This window comes from Hyla sarda, unplaced genomic scaffold (genome assembly GCF_029499605.1).
Source record: "Hyla sarda isolate aHylSar1 unplaced genomic scaffold, aHylSar1.hap1 scaffold_1517, whole genome shotgun sequence".
NCBI classification, from domain to species: domain Eukaryota; kingdom Metazoa; phylum Chordata; class Amphibia; order Anura; family Hylidae; genus Hyla; species Hyla sarda.
In genome coordinates, this window is record NW_026608151.1 from 23,262 (window position 1) to 37,063 (window position 13,802).

Here is a 13,802-nt window from a genome sequence, read left to right on the forward strand (position 1 = left end):
GCAGAAGCAGAAGCAGCAGAAGCAGCAGCAGCACCACCTTTTGTTTTTTGGCTGCAGCAGCAGCAAGGCCCACAGGGCTGGCTAGCTGGCTAGCCAGCAAGCAGGTAGCAATGAAAGTAGGAATCTTTCTTTTTAACCCTGTAAGGGGGTGGTGCACTGTACCCGAAGATACTGCCATATCGGGTCAATGCATAGGGCGACGGAAGCAAGCTTCGAAATCGGCCCCCGTTCTCAAAAATCCATTTAATATATGGTCCCCAGATAGGGGACGTATCAGATATTAAACTGATAAGAACAGATACTACACTTGATCTTAGCCAAAAGGCCGAGAAGCGATAACCGTGAAAGGGGCGGGCCCAACAAGGTGCCCTTCATGGGCACTATCACTGCTTGCTGTCAGGGAGGCTGCCAGACAATTTTCCATGCACACTCTGGGCTGGGGGGCAGTCAACCACCAGTACACACAGCAGAACCTAAACCCATACCATTATTGCTAAATAGCAAGACAGGGGCCCATTGCACTCCCACGGGGCCTTTTTAAATGCAATCCATAACCCGGATTTGCCAGGAACCCTTCTTACTCCTCCTACTTGCATGTGACACTGGGCTTAGGATCTGCATAGGAAACACACACACAAGCACACACCTACCTTTGTTGCCTGCAGATGCCTCCTTGGCTGTCCCCAAACGGTATCAAACCAACACCCACGGGAAGCTGTAAGCATAGAGGACATGCCTGCACCCCATTGGACTTACCTGTGTGGGTTAAACCCGGGTTATTTGACAACCTATGGCGGTGATGGTTCTGCTCAGGCAGAGCAGTGCTGATGCTCCTCATAAAGCTGTCGCTGCTGTGAAGGTTCTAGGTGACATCACAAATCCCTATGGTTACATACACAACAAAGCTGGGTTGTTGTTGTTTACACTCTGCAAGGCCTGTGGAAGTGAGTGACATCATAGCACTGTAGTTCTGAGGGTTCTAGATGGATGCAACAATCTCCTGTTGCTTCTATGAAGGCCATAATAGACGACATCACCAAACAGCTCCATAGTCACATACACAGCAAAGGAGAGATGTTGTTTACACCTAGTGATGTCAGTGGTATTGAGTGACATCACAGCACAGTGCTAAGGCTCCTGGGCCTGGACACAGCAGCGGCTGCAATATCTCAACGGAGAATACGTTTATATATATGTGTGTGTGTGCGCGTATATATATATATATATATATATATATATATATATATATATATATATTTCTCCGCCGAAATCACTTTTAAACCCATTTCCACCTTTTTTTCCCTTCTCTTCCTCTTACTTTTTTTTCAGGTTTTTTTACGTTTTTCTCCTTTTCGCCTCTTTTCTGGGCGTATTATTCTTCTTTTTCTTCTTTTTTTTTCGTCTAATGCATACCCCATCAGTGCAGCAATGCTTATTCAATACCGCCAGCAGATGGAGACACTGGGGGATAATTTTCTAAGGATTTATACTGATTTTTCCTGTCTGAATTTGTCGCACAGAAAGTTGCAGGCCAAATATGTGTGACATTTCTGCGACTTTAGCTTCTAGAGCATTTTTACAACATTATACATAGGTGCTGAATACATAAAAAGCGACTGTTCAGCGACAGACAAGTCGCATCGGCTGAAAGTAGGCCAGAATGTCAGTCCATGTTGGAGCAGGTTTAGATACAGTCTAAAGTATAGATCTCAAAGTCTGTGCACAGAATTTAGCAAGGGCCTCGCACCTTCTGATGCATCAGGTAGGTGCACAATAGCATAGCCTAACCCTCTGTACTTTGGTCTATATTGATGCGGGACATAGACAGCCAGCTGATGACCAATCCATTAGTGCAATGGATGGCTGGAAGCATTTGTCTTTGCCTTTGCAATACCACAGAAGCAATGCATGGTCAATGTACAGCAATGACACACCTGTGTGAACAGCCAGGAGACCCCCCCCCCCCCCATGTTATGTTACATAGTTACATAGTTAGTACGGTCGAAAAAAGACATATGTCCATCAAGTTCAACCAGGGAATTAAGGGGTAGGGGTGTGGCGCGATATTGGGGAAGGGATGAGATTTTATATTTCTTCATAAGCATTAATCTTATTTTGTCAATTAGGTACATTCAGCACCCACCCGCTATCAAGGCAGCTGCCTATCATGTCATGCCCTAGCTGCACAGGTGTGCTGGCTACTCAAATGATCCAATTAAGGAGGCCATTTAGTCAGCAGCAGCAGAAATCCTGTGCCTGGACGCTCCAACAGCGGCCAGACACAAGCAGAAGCAGAAGCAGCAGAAGCAGCAGCAGCACCACCTTTTGTTTTTTGGCTGCAGCAGCAGCAAGGCCCACAGGGCTGGCTAGCTGGCTAGCCAGCAAGCAGGTAGCAATGAAAGTAGGAATCTTTCTTTTTAACCCTGTAAGGGGGTGGTGCACTGTACCCGAAGATACTGCCATATCGGGTCAATGCATAGGGCGACGGAAGCAAGCTTCGAAATCGGCCCCCGTTCTCAAAAATCCATTTAATATATGGTCCCCAGATAGGGGACGTATCAGATATTAAACTGATAAGAACAGATTTAAAAAGTACATTTAAACGCATGTTAAGAACATAAAACCACTGTTTTTCCATTTTTGCCTTCTTCTTACCTGCTTTGATAAAAAAAAATCTGATTTTAGATTTGGTGCCCTCCCACCAGTGCAGCATAGGCTCGTGGGGTTTTCTTTGTGATTGCCAGCATTGGTAGGTCCGCACAAACTCCTCTTTTATCTCAGGGTCCTCTAGGAGTGTGGTGTTTAATCTCCAGAGGCCCCTTTTTGCTTTTTGCTCCCCCTCTAGCTCCAGGCCCACCAAGAGGAGCTTATGATCAGAGAAGATATTCTGCTCGAGCGTGCATTTCAGGGGTTTAAAAGCTCTAGAGGAAAAAATAAAATTGATTCTGGAGCTCACTCTTCCATTGGACCATGTGGCGCCCGGGTCCTCCGGCAAGAGATCCTTCCAGCAATCTTTCAAATTAAAATCATCAATAAAATTTTTAAGCAGGTAAGAAGTGCGGTCTTTACGATTAATATCCCCACCCTGCCGGTGTTCCCCATCACGTATGCAGTTAAAATCACCTCCCACCAGCAGGGGGGAAGACCCAACACAAAACAGTGGTAAAATTTCAAATAGTTCTGCCCGCTCCTGTTTATCAGGAGGGGCATACACATTTAAAACACGAATTAAAAGTCCATTAAAATATAGATGAATTAAAAGAGCTCTGCCAGGCACAATCTCAGTTACTGTATGAATAGAAAAGGACTGGCCTCGGCAGAGCAGCCCAACACCCACAGAACGACAGTCATTTGCACCGGACCATATGGATGGGCCCAGCTTCCAGTCTTCTTTTAAGTCTTTATAGTCCATTTTACTAGGGATTCCACATTCTTGTAGCAGGCAAAGGTCAAAGTCACATGTCTCTAGATAAGAAAATAAAGCAGCCCTGCGATCAGGGCTCTTTAAGGACCTCACATTGAGTGAGGCAATTTTTACAGGGATAGGCATAGTTTATGGAGAGTCCGTGCTTGGAGAATCAAAGTCAATAATAAGCTGCGTACCGTCATCCCCCGCCTGCGGGGTCATCAGCTCCTTGATGTTCTGAGGGTCGGAGCTTGAGATCGATGATGCCCCGACCCTGAGCTCGCTCTCGTCCGAACTACGGCACGCCGCTTTCCTTTGAATGTCTTCCTCTTCTTCTTCTCTTTGTCTTTTAAATGTCACACTGCTGTCCATATCCTCTGTGTTGCTCTCACTCGATGTAATCTCTGGCCCCCGGCTGATGGATCTGCGTCTTCTTTCATCTTTTGACGACTGGAACTGCTGCACAGGGGCCTGTGAGGCCTCTTTTCCGGAACCTTTGCCGCTACCTTGGGAAGTTTTCATCGCTTGTTCCCCAGCAAGCGTTGCTGAGGACTGTTGCTCCAACTTCCCCATCGATCGACGATGGCCAGTTTTACCCACCGGGTCCACTGCTGGCGGGGCAGCAAACCCTGGTTTGGCGCCACTTGTCTTCTTGGCCCTGTCCTGTATAGGCGGAGTAACAGGACCGGGCTCAGACCTGGCCACCTGGCTCCCCTTCCGGCGGGCTTTCACCGGGGCCTCTTCGTCCGGAGCAGGGCGACCCTGGGCCAAGCCAGTACCTGGCTTATGTTGCAATTTTGGGTCCACCTCTGCCCCCACCGAGGCCCGTCGGCTGCCACCCGCCACAGGTGAGCCCCCTTCAGAAGTTTTGGCGGGCTCTTGAGCCAGGTAGGAAGTCGATCGACGTCTTTCAATTTCCCGGGCAGTAAACTCGATCACCCGCCCGGGCTTCGTGGAATCCCCATGGCCTCCCCCTAGCACTACCACCGGTGGGCCCCCCGATGGAGCACCAGAGGTCTTGGGCCTGGACCCATCAGTACCTGCCATCTGGGGTTTGGGCATCTTAAAAAAGGACGTCTTTTGTCCTGTCCCCTCTTTGGGTGGGCCCAGCCTTGACCCACCCATCGTAGTTTTTGCTTTATGGGGACAGGAATTAAAATTGTGATTTTCCTCTCCGCAGAGGTTGCACCTTATCGTATGGCTACATCTTGAGGCTATGTGACCTTCTTGGCCACACCTATTGCAGCGAATCACACGCTCCGCGCCGCAGGTCTCCTGGGTGTGGCCAAACCTCAAGCAATTTCGGCAATACATAGGCATTTGAGGATAGAACAGGAAGCCCCGAACTCTCCCGATGGCAAAATTTGGGGGCGGATGGCAAAGACCCCCAATACCACCGGGATCCTTACGGAGCTTGACCCAGAACTTCCTCTTGCCGTTCCAGAACCGCACGGAGTTCAAGATTTTGTTTGCGAATCGCACCTCTTCGCAGTATCGTCGAAGAAAAGTGGCTATATCCTCCGTGGTCACATGAGGGCTGTGCATAGCCACCACCAACGGTACATGTTCCTCACCATAGAGGAACTGGAACGAAAGACCGTCGAGTCGATCGTCCCTCTGGTCCGCACCAGACAAGGTTGCATAGATGTTATCGCAACACGCCGTGGCCGTGAAGGTGACGGTATACAGGCCACGGCTTTCCTGGTCATTTAGACACAGGATGTCCTCCCTATTGAGGCGGAAGTAGTCAAGAAGAATCACCTCCGCAATGAAGCGGAGGTTCTTCAACTGACGATGGCTCTCCGACACCTCTATGCGGATGGTATTTCGCATCGACATTTCCCCAGAGGGGAAAGCCCAGGAGAACGGCATCTTCCACACCCAGGGACTAAGCCCCTTCCCCAATAGCAGCAGGGGCTCGGAATCCCGCTATAAAAGCGGAACCCTTACCCAAGGCAGAGGTCGGGGGTACCCTAGGTGCTTCCGAAGCTACAGGTAACGCTCAACGTACCGAAAATGCCTTCTGAGACACAAGGTCCCAGAGACAGGGGGATCGCAACCCGTTGTCTGTGGACTAAGCCCGCTCCCCAATAGCAGCAAGGGGGTGAAGTCCCTCCGTAAGGAGAGACAATCCCCCAAGGCCGAGAAGCGGGGTACCACAGACACCTTCCGACCAGACCAAATGCAGATACTACACTTGATCTTAGCCAAAAGGCCGAGAAGCGATAACCGTGAAAGGGGCGGGCCCAACAAGGTGCCCTTCATGGGCACTATCACTGCTTGCTGTCAGGGAGGCTGCCAGACAATTTTCCATGCACACTCTGGGCTGGGGGGCAGTCAACCACCAGTACACACAGCAGAACCTAAACCCATACCATTATTGCTAAGCAGCAAGACAGGGGCCCATTGCACTCCCACGGGGCCTTTTTAAATGCAATCCATAACCCGGATTTGCCAGGAACCCTTCTTACTCCTCCTACTTGCATGTGACACTGGGCTTAGGATCTGCATAGGAAACACACACACAAGCACACACCTACCTTTGTTGCCTGCAGATGCCTCCTTGGCTTTCCCCAAACGGTATCAAACCAACACCCATGGGAAGCTGTAAGCATAGAGGACATGCCTGCACCCCATTGGACTTACCTGTGTGGGTTAAACCCGGGTTATTTGACAACCTATGGCGGTGATGGTTCTGCTCAGGCAGAGCAGTGCTGATGCTCCTCATAAAGCTGTCGCTGCTGTGAAGGTTCTAGGTGACATCACAAATCCCTATGGTTACATACACAACAAAGCTGGGTTGTTGTTGTTTACACTCTGCAAGGCCTGTGGAAGTGAGTGACATCATAGCACTGTAGTTCTGAGGGTTCTAGATGGATGCAACAATCTCCTGTTGCTTCTATGAAGGCCATAATAGACGACATCACCAAACAGCTCCATAGTCACATACACAGCAAAGGAGAGATGTTGTTTACACCTAGTGATGTCAGTGGTATTGAGTGACATCACAGCACAGTGCTAAGGCTCCTGGGCCTGGACACAGCAGCGGCTGCAATATCTCAACGGAGAATACGTTTATATATATGTGTGTGTGTGCGCGTATATATATATATATATATATATATATATATATTTCTCCGTCGAAATCACTTTTAAACCCATTTCCACCTTTTTTTCCCTTCTCTTCCTCTTACTTTTTTTTCACGTTTTTTTACGTTTTTCTCCTTTTCGCCTCTTTTCTGGGCGTATTATTCTTCTTTTTCTTCTTTTTTTTCGTCTAATGCATACCCCATCAGTGCAGCAATGCTTATTCAATACCGCCAGCAGATGGAGACACTGGGGGATAATTTTCTAAGGATTTATACTGATTTTTCCTGTCTGAATTTGTCGCACAGAAAGTTGCAGGCCAAATATGTGTGACATTTCTGCGACTTTAGCTTCTAGAGCATTTTTACAACATTATACATAGGTGCTGAATACATAAAAAGCGACTGTTCAGCGACAGACAAGTCGCATCGGCTGAAAGTAGGCCAGAATGTCAGTCCATGTTGGAGCAGGTTTAGATACAGTCTAAAGTATAGATCTCAAAGTCTGTGCACAGAATTTAGCAAGGGCCTCGCACCTTCTGATGCATCAGGTAGGTGCACAATAGCATAGCCTAACCCTCTGTACTTTGGTCCATATTGATGCGGGACATAGACAGCCAGCTGATGACCAATCCATTAGTGCAATGGATGGCTGGAAGCATTTGTCTTTGCCTTTGCAATACCACAGAAGCAATGCATGGTCAATGTACAGCAATGACACACCTGTGTGAACAGCCAGGAGACCCCCCCCATGTTATGTTACATAGTTACATAGTTAGTACGGTCGAAAAAAGACATATGTCCATCAAGTTCAACCAGGGAATTAAGGGGTAGGGGTGTGGCGCGATATTGGGGAAGGGATGAGATTTTATATTTCTTCATAAGCATTAATCTTATTTTGTCAATTAGGAACATTCAGCACCCACCCGCTATCAAGGCAGCTGCCTATCATGTCATGCCCTACCTGCACAGGTGTGCTGGCTACTCAAATGATCCAATTAAGGAGGCCATTTAGTCAGCAGCAGCAGAAGTCCTGTGCCTGGACGCTCCAACAGCGGCCAGACACAAGCAGAAGCAGAAGCAGCAGAAGCAGCAGCAGCACCACCTTTTGTTTTTTGGCTGCAGCAGCAGCAAGGCCCACAGGGCTGGCTAGCTGGCTAGCCAGCAAGCAGGTAGCAATGAAAGTAGGAATCTTTCTTTTTAACCCTGTAAGGGGGTGGTGCACTGTACCCGAAGATACTGCCATATCGGGTCAATGCATAGGGCGACGGAAGCAAGCTTCGAAATCGGCCCCCGTTCTCAAAAATCCATTTAATATATGGTCCCCAGATAGGGGACGTATCAGATATTAAACTGATAAGAACAGATACTACACTTGATCTTAGCCAAAAGGCCGAGAAGCGATAACCGTGAAAGGGGCGGGCCCAACAAGGTGCCCTTCATGGGCACTATCACTGCTTGCTGTCAGGGAGGCTGCCAGACAATTTTCCATGCACACTCTGGGCTGGGGGGCAGTCAACCACCAGTACACACAGCAGAACCTAAACCCATACCATTATTGCTAAGCAGCAAGACAGGGGCCCATTGCACTCCCACGGGGCCTTTTTAAATGCAATCCATAACCCGGATTTGCCAGGAACCCTTCTTACTCCTCCTACTTGCATGTGACACTGGGCTTAGGATCTGCATAGGAAACACACACACAAGCACACACCTACCTTTGTTGCCTGCAGATGCCTCCTTGGCTGTCCCCAAACGGTATCAAACCAACACCCACGGGAAGCTGTAAGCATAGAGGACATGCCTGCACCCCATTGGACTTACCTGTGTGGGTTAAACCCGGGTTATTTGACAACCTATGGCGGTGATGGTTCTGCTCAGGCAGAGCAGTGCTGATGCTCCTCATAAAGCTGTCGCTGCTGTGAAGGTTCTAGGTGACATCACAAATCCCTATGGTTACATACACAACAAAGCTGGGTTGTTGTTGTTTACACTCTGCAAGGCCTGTGGAAGTGAGTGACATCATAGCACTGTAGTTCTGAGGGTTCTAGATGGATGCAACAATCTCCTGTTGCTTCTATGAAGGCCATAATAGACGACATCACCAAACAGCTCCATAGTCACATACACAGCAAAGGAGAGATGTTGTTTACACCTAGTGATGTCAGTGGTATTGAGTGACATCACAGCACAGTGCTAAGGCTCCTGGGCCTGGACACAGCAACGGCTGCAATATCTCAACGGAGAATACGTTTATATATATGTGTGTGTGTGCGCGTATATATATATATATATATATATATATATATATATATATATATATATATATATATATTTCTCCGCCGAAATCACTTTTAAACCCATTTCCACCTTTTTTTCCCTTCTCTTCCTCTTACTTTTTTTTCACGTTTTTTTACGTTTTTCTCCTTTTCGCCTCTTTTCTGGGCGTATTATTCTTCTTTTTCTTCTTTTTTTTCGTCTAATGCATACCCCATCAGTGCAGCAATGCTTATTCAATACCGCCAGCAGATGGAGACACTGGGGGATAATTTTCTAAGGATTTATACTGATTTTTCCTGTCTGAATTTGTCGCACAGAAAGTTGCAGGCCAAATATGTGTGACATTTCTGCGACTTTAGCTTCTAGAGCATTTTTACAACATTATACATAGGTGCTGAATACATAAAAAGCGACTGTTCAGCGACAGACAAGTCGCATCGGCTGAAAGTAGGCCAGAATGTCAGTCCATGTTGGAGCAGGTTTAGATACAGTCTAAAGTATAGATCTCAAAGTCTGTGCACAGAATTTAGCAAGGGCCTCGCACCTTCTGATGCATCAGGTAGGTGCACAATAGCATAGCCTAACCCTCTGTACTTTGGTCTATATTGATGCGGGACATAGACAGCCAGCTGATGACCAATCCATTAGTGCAATGGATGGCTGGAAGCATTTGTCTTTGCCTTTGCAATACCACAGAAGCAATGCATGGTCAATGTACAGCAATGACACACCTGTGTGAACAGCCAGGAGACCCCCCCCCCCCCCCATGTTATGTTACATAGTTACATAGTTAGTACGGTCGAAAAAAGACATATGTCCATCAAGTTCAACCAGGGAATTAAGGGGTAGGGGTGTGGCGCGATATTGGGGAAGGGATGAGATTTTATATTTCTTCATAAGCATTAATCTTATTTTGTCAATTAGGAACATTCAGCACCCACCCGCTATCAAGGCAGCTGCCTATCATGTCATGCCCTACCTGCACAGGTGTGCTGGCTACTCAAATGATCCAATTAAGGAGGCCATTTAGTCAGCAGCAGCAGAAGTCCTGTGCCTGGACGCTCCAACAGCGGCCAGACACAAGCAGAAGCAGAAGCAGCAGAAGCAGCAGCAGCACCACCTTTTGTTTTTTGGCTGCAGCAGCAGCAAGGCCCACAGGGCTGGCTAGCTGGCTAGCCAGCAAGCAGGTAGCAATGAAAGTAGGAATCTTTCTTTTTAACCCTGTAAGGGGGTGGTGCACTGTACCCGAAGATACTGCCATATCGGGTCAATGCATAGGGCGACGGAAGCAAGCTTCGAAATCGGCCCCCGTTCTCAAAAATCCATTTAATATATGGTCCCCAGATAGGGGACGTATCAGATATTAAACTGATAAGAACAGATTTTTTTTTTTTTATCTAAAGCCGAGGAACGTGCTTTCGATTCACCCAAAGTGCAAGAAAAAGTGCAAACGTGTTACACTAAAAAAACGTGCACAAAGGATGCGGTCTATCGCAAGCCCTTCTCCGATAGGAGAGAGGCCCCCCCAACAAACCTTACCCTTCGCCTCCGGACCAAAAGGTACCTGCGAGGTTCCAGGTTCGATGTCCCTTTTCGCCGAAGCTACTAGGGGACCACAAATGCTCCCGGCATCCCCCTTGGCGTTAGCCAAGGTATCTGCCCGCAGAGCCGATTACGGTAGGTACCCTGCCAAAGCAGGAGTACCCGGGGTGTTTGCAGGGAGGTGCGGAACCTAATGGCCACACACACCTCCCCTAGACCGCCAGGAGGGACACCCAGAAGGGCTACCGCATCCTGACCAATCCTGTGAACACACAACACGCAAAAAGTGACACAGTGAGACAAAAAAGAAATAAATAAGTGAATGTGTGCAGATATACTGCCCGGACATCCGGCCGGATCTATAAAAATTTCTCTGATCCTAGCCAGAAGGCCGGGAATCAAGAGGTGAGTGCCACAAGGTGAAGAGATTATGGTGCCCGTGCTTCAACTCAGTGAGCCTATCCTCCCAGTGAGTTTCGGCACCTCGGGGTCACACTCCCCGAGGCACAAAAGTACCTCGGCTCTAGACCCTCTCAGCCTCATGGCGAGACCCGGAGGGAACAGGTCACATCGGGGCAGCCGTCGAGCTGATTCCTCAGAACCAGCCCCGGAAAGCCCTGGTACACCTGCATCCTCCATGCAGCACCCATCCCCACCAGCCCCATACCGGCGTTACTGTCCACCGGCATGAAAAACTGATAAGAACAGATACTACACTTGATCTTAGCCAAAAGGCCGAGAAGCGATAACCGTGAAAGGGGCGGGCCCAACAAGGTGCCCTTCATGGGCACTATCACTGCTTGCTGTCAGGGAGGCTGCCAGACAATTTTCCATGCACACTCTGGGCTGGGGGGCAGTCAACCACCAGTACACACAGCAGAACCTAAACCCATACCATTATTGCTAAGCAGCAAGACAGGGGCCCATTGCACTCCCACGGGGCCTTTTTAAATGCAATCCATAACCCGGATTTGCCAGGAACCCTTCTTACTCCTCCTACTTGCATGTGACACTGGGCTTAGGATCTGCATAGGAAACACACACACAAGCACACACCTACCTTTGTTGCCTGCAGATGCCTCCTTGGCTGTCCCCAAACGGTATCAAACCAACACCCACGGGAAGCTGTAAGCATAGAGGACATGCCTGCACCCCATTGGACTTACCTGTGTGGGTTAAACCCGGGTTATTTGACAACCTATGGCGGTGATGGTTCTGCTCAGGCAGAGCAGTGCTGATGCTCCTCATAAAGCTGTCGCTGCTGTGAAGGTTCTAGGTGACATCACAAATCCCTATGGTTACATACACAACAAAGCTGGGTTGTTGTTGTTTACACTCTGCAAGGCCTGTGGAAGTGAGTGACATCATAGCACTGTAGTTCTGAGGGTTCTAGATGGATGCAACAATCTCCTGTTGCTTCTATGAAGGCCATAATAGACGACATCACCAAACAGCTCCATAGTCACATACACAGCAAAGGAGAGATGTTGTTTACACCTAGTGATGTCAGTGGTATTGAGTGACATCACAGCACAGTGCTAAGGCTCCTGGGCCTGGACACAGCAGCGGCTGCAATATCTCAACGGAGAATACGTTTATATATATGTGTGTGTGTGCGCGTATATATATATATATATATATATATATATATATATATATATATATATATATTTCTCCGCCGAAATCACTTTTAAACCCATTTCCACCTTTTTTTCCCCTTCTCTTCCTCTTACTTTTTTTTCACGTTTTTTTACGTTTTTCTCCTTTTCGCCTCTTTTCTGGGCGTATTATTCTTCTTTTTCTTCTTTTTTTTCGTCTAATGCATACCCCATCAGTGCAGCAATGCTTATTCAATACCGCCAGCAGATGGAGACACTGGGGGATAATTTTCTAAGGATTTATACTGATTTTTCCTGTCTGAATTTGTCGCACAGAAAGTTGCAGGCCAAATATGTGTGACATTTCTGCGACTTTAGCTTCTAGAGCATTTTTACAACATTATACATAGGTGCTGAATACATAAAAAGCGACTGTTCAGCGACAGACAAGTCGCATCGGCTGAAAGTAGGCCAGAATGTCAGTCCATGTTGGAGCAGGTTTAGATACAGTCTAAAGTATAGATCTCAAAGTCTGTGCACAGAATTTAGCAAGGGCCTCGCACCTTCTGATGCATCAGGTAGGTGCACAATAGCATAGCCTAACCCTCTGTACTTTGGTCTATATTGATGCGGGACATAGACAGCCAGCTGATGACCAATCCATTAGTGCAATGGATGGCTGGAAGCATTTGTCTTTGCCTTTGCAATACCACAGAAGCAATGCATGGTCAATGTACAGCAATGACACACCTGTGTGAACAGCCAGGAGACCCCCCCCCCCCCATGTTATGTTACATAGTTACATAGTTAGTACGGTCGAAAAAAGACATATGTCCATCAAGTTCAACCAGGGAATTAAGGGGTAGGGGTGTGGCGCGATATTGGGGAAGGGATGAGATTTTATATTTCTTCATAAGCATTAATCTTATTTTGTCAATTAGGAACATTCAGCACCCACCCGCTATCAAGGCAGCTGCCTATCATGTCATGCCCTACCTGCACAGGTGTGCTGGCTACTCAAATGATCCAATTAAGGAGGCCATTTAGTCAGCAGCAGCAGAAGTCCTGTGCCTGGACGCTCCAACAGCGGCCAGACACAAGCAGAAGCAGAAGCAGCAGAAGCAGCAGCAGCACCACCTTTTGTTTTTTGGCTGCAGCAGCAGCAAGGCCAACAGGGCTGGCTAGCTGGCTAGCCAGCAAGCAGGTAGCAATGAAAGTAGGAATCTTTCTTTTTAACCCTGTAAGGGGGTGGTGCACTGTACCCGAAGATACTGCCATATCGGGTCAATGCATAGGGCGACGGAAGCAAGCTTCGAAATCGGCCCCCGTTCTCAAAAATCCATTTAATATATGGTCCCCAGATAGGGGACGTATCAGATATTAAACTGATAAGAACAGATACTACACTTGATCTTAGCCAAAAGGCCGAGAAGCGATAACCGTGAAAGGGGCGGGCCCAACAAGGTGCCCTTCATGGGCACTATCACTGCTTGCTGTCAGGGAGGCTGCCAGACAATTTTCCATGCACACTCTGGGCTGGGGGGCAGTCAACCACCAGTACACACAGCAGAACCTAAACCCATACCATTATTGCTAAGCAGCAAGACAGGGGCCCATTGCACTCCCACGGGGCCTTTTTAAATGCAATCCATAACCCGGATTTGCCAGGAACCCTTCTTACTCCTCCTACTTGCATGTGACACTGGGCTTAGGATCTGCATAGGAAACACACACACAAGCACACACCTACCTTTGTTGCCTGCAGATGCCTCCTTGGCTGTCCCCAAACGGTATCAAACCAACACCCACGGGAAGCTGTAAGCATAGAGGACATGCCTGCACCCCATTGGACTTACCTGTGTGGGTTAAACCCGGGTTATTTGACAACCT

General features: G+C 48.0%; 5 non-coding genes and 2 pseudogenes across 5 annotated transcripts; all 7 read right to left on the reverse strand.

Annotated features, from left to right (window-relative positions):
- Positions 1 to 146: 146 nt before the first annotated feature.
- Positions 147 to 337, reverse strand: LOC130309191 (U2 spliceosomal RNA). The gene has a single exon (XR_008857891.1). It is a non-coding gene; the product is annotated as a U2 spliceosomal RNA (small nuclear RNA).
- A 2,094-nt stretch (positions 338 to 2,431) lies between these two features.
- On the reverse strand, positions 2,432 to 2,621 carry LOC130309218 (U2 spliceosomal RNA). Its single transcript, XR_008857917.1, has one exon. It is a non-coding gene; the product is annotated as a U2 spliceosomal RNA (small nuclear RNA).
- A 2,794-nt stretch (positions 2,622 to 5,415) lies between these two features.
- On the reverse strand, positions 5,416 to 5,633 carry LOC130309223 (U2 spliceosomal RNA; annotated as a pseudogene).
- Positions 5,634 to 7,706: 2,073 nt separating this feature from the next.
- On the reverse strand, positions 7,707 to 7,897 carry LOC130309192 (U2 spliceosomal RNA). The gene has a single exon (XR_008857892.1). It is a non-coding gene; the product is annotated as a U2 spliceosomal RNA (small nuclear RNA).
- Positions 7,898 to 10,001: 2,104 nt separating this feature from the next.
- LOC130309221 (U2 spliceosomal RNA) lies at positions 10,002 to 10,180 on the reverse strand (annotated as a pseudogene).
- A 693-nt stretch (positions 10,181 to 10,873) lies between these two features.
- On the reverse strand, positions 10,874 to 11,061 carry LOC130309222 (U2 spliceosomal RNA). The gene has a single exon (XR_008857919.1). It is a non-coding gene; the product is annotated as a U2 spliceosomal RNA (small nuclear RNA).
- A 2,097-nt stretch (positions 11,062 to 13,158) lies between these two features.
- LOC130309194 (U2 spliceosomal RNA) lies at positions 13,159 to 13,349 on the reverse strand. Its single transcript, XR_008857893.1, has one exon. It is a non-coding gene; the product is annotated as a U2 spliceosomal RNA (small nuclear RNA).
- Between the last annotated feature and the right edge of the window lie 453 nt (positions 13,350 to 13,802).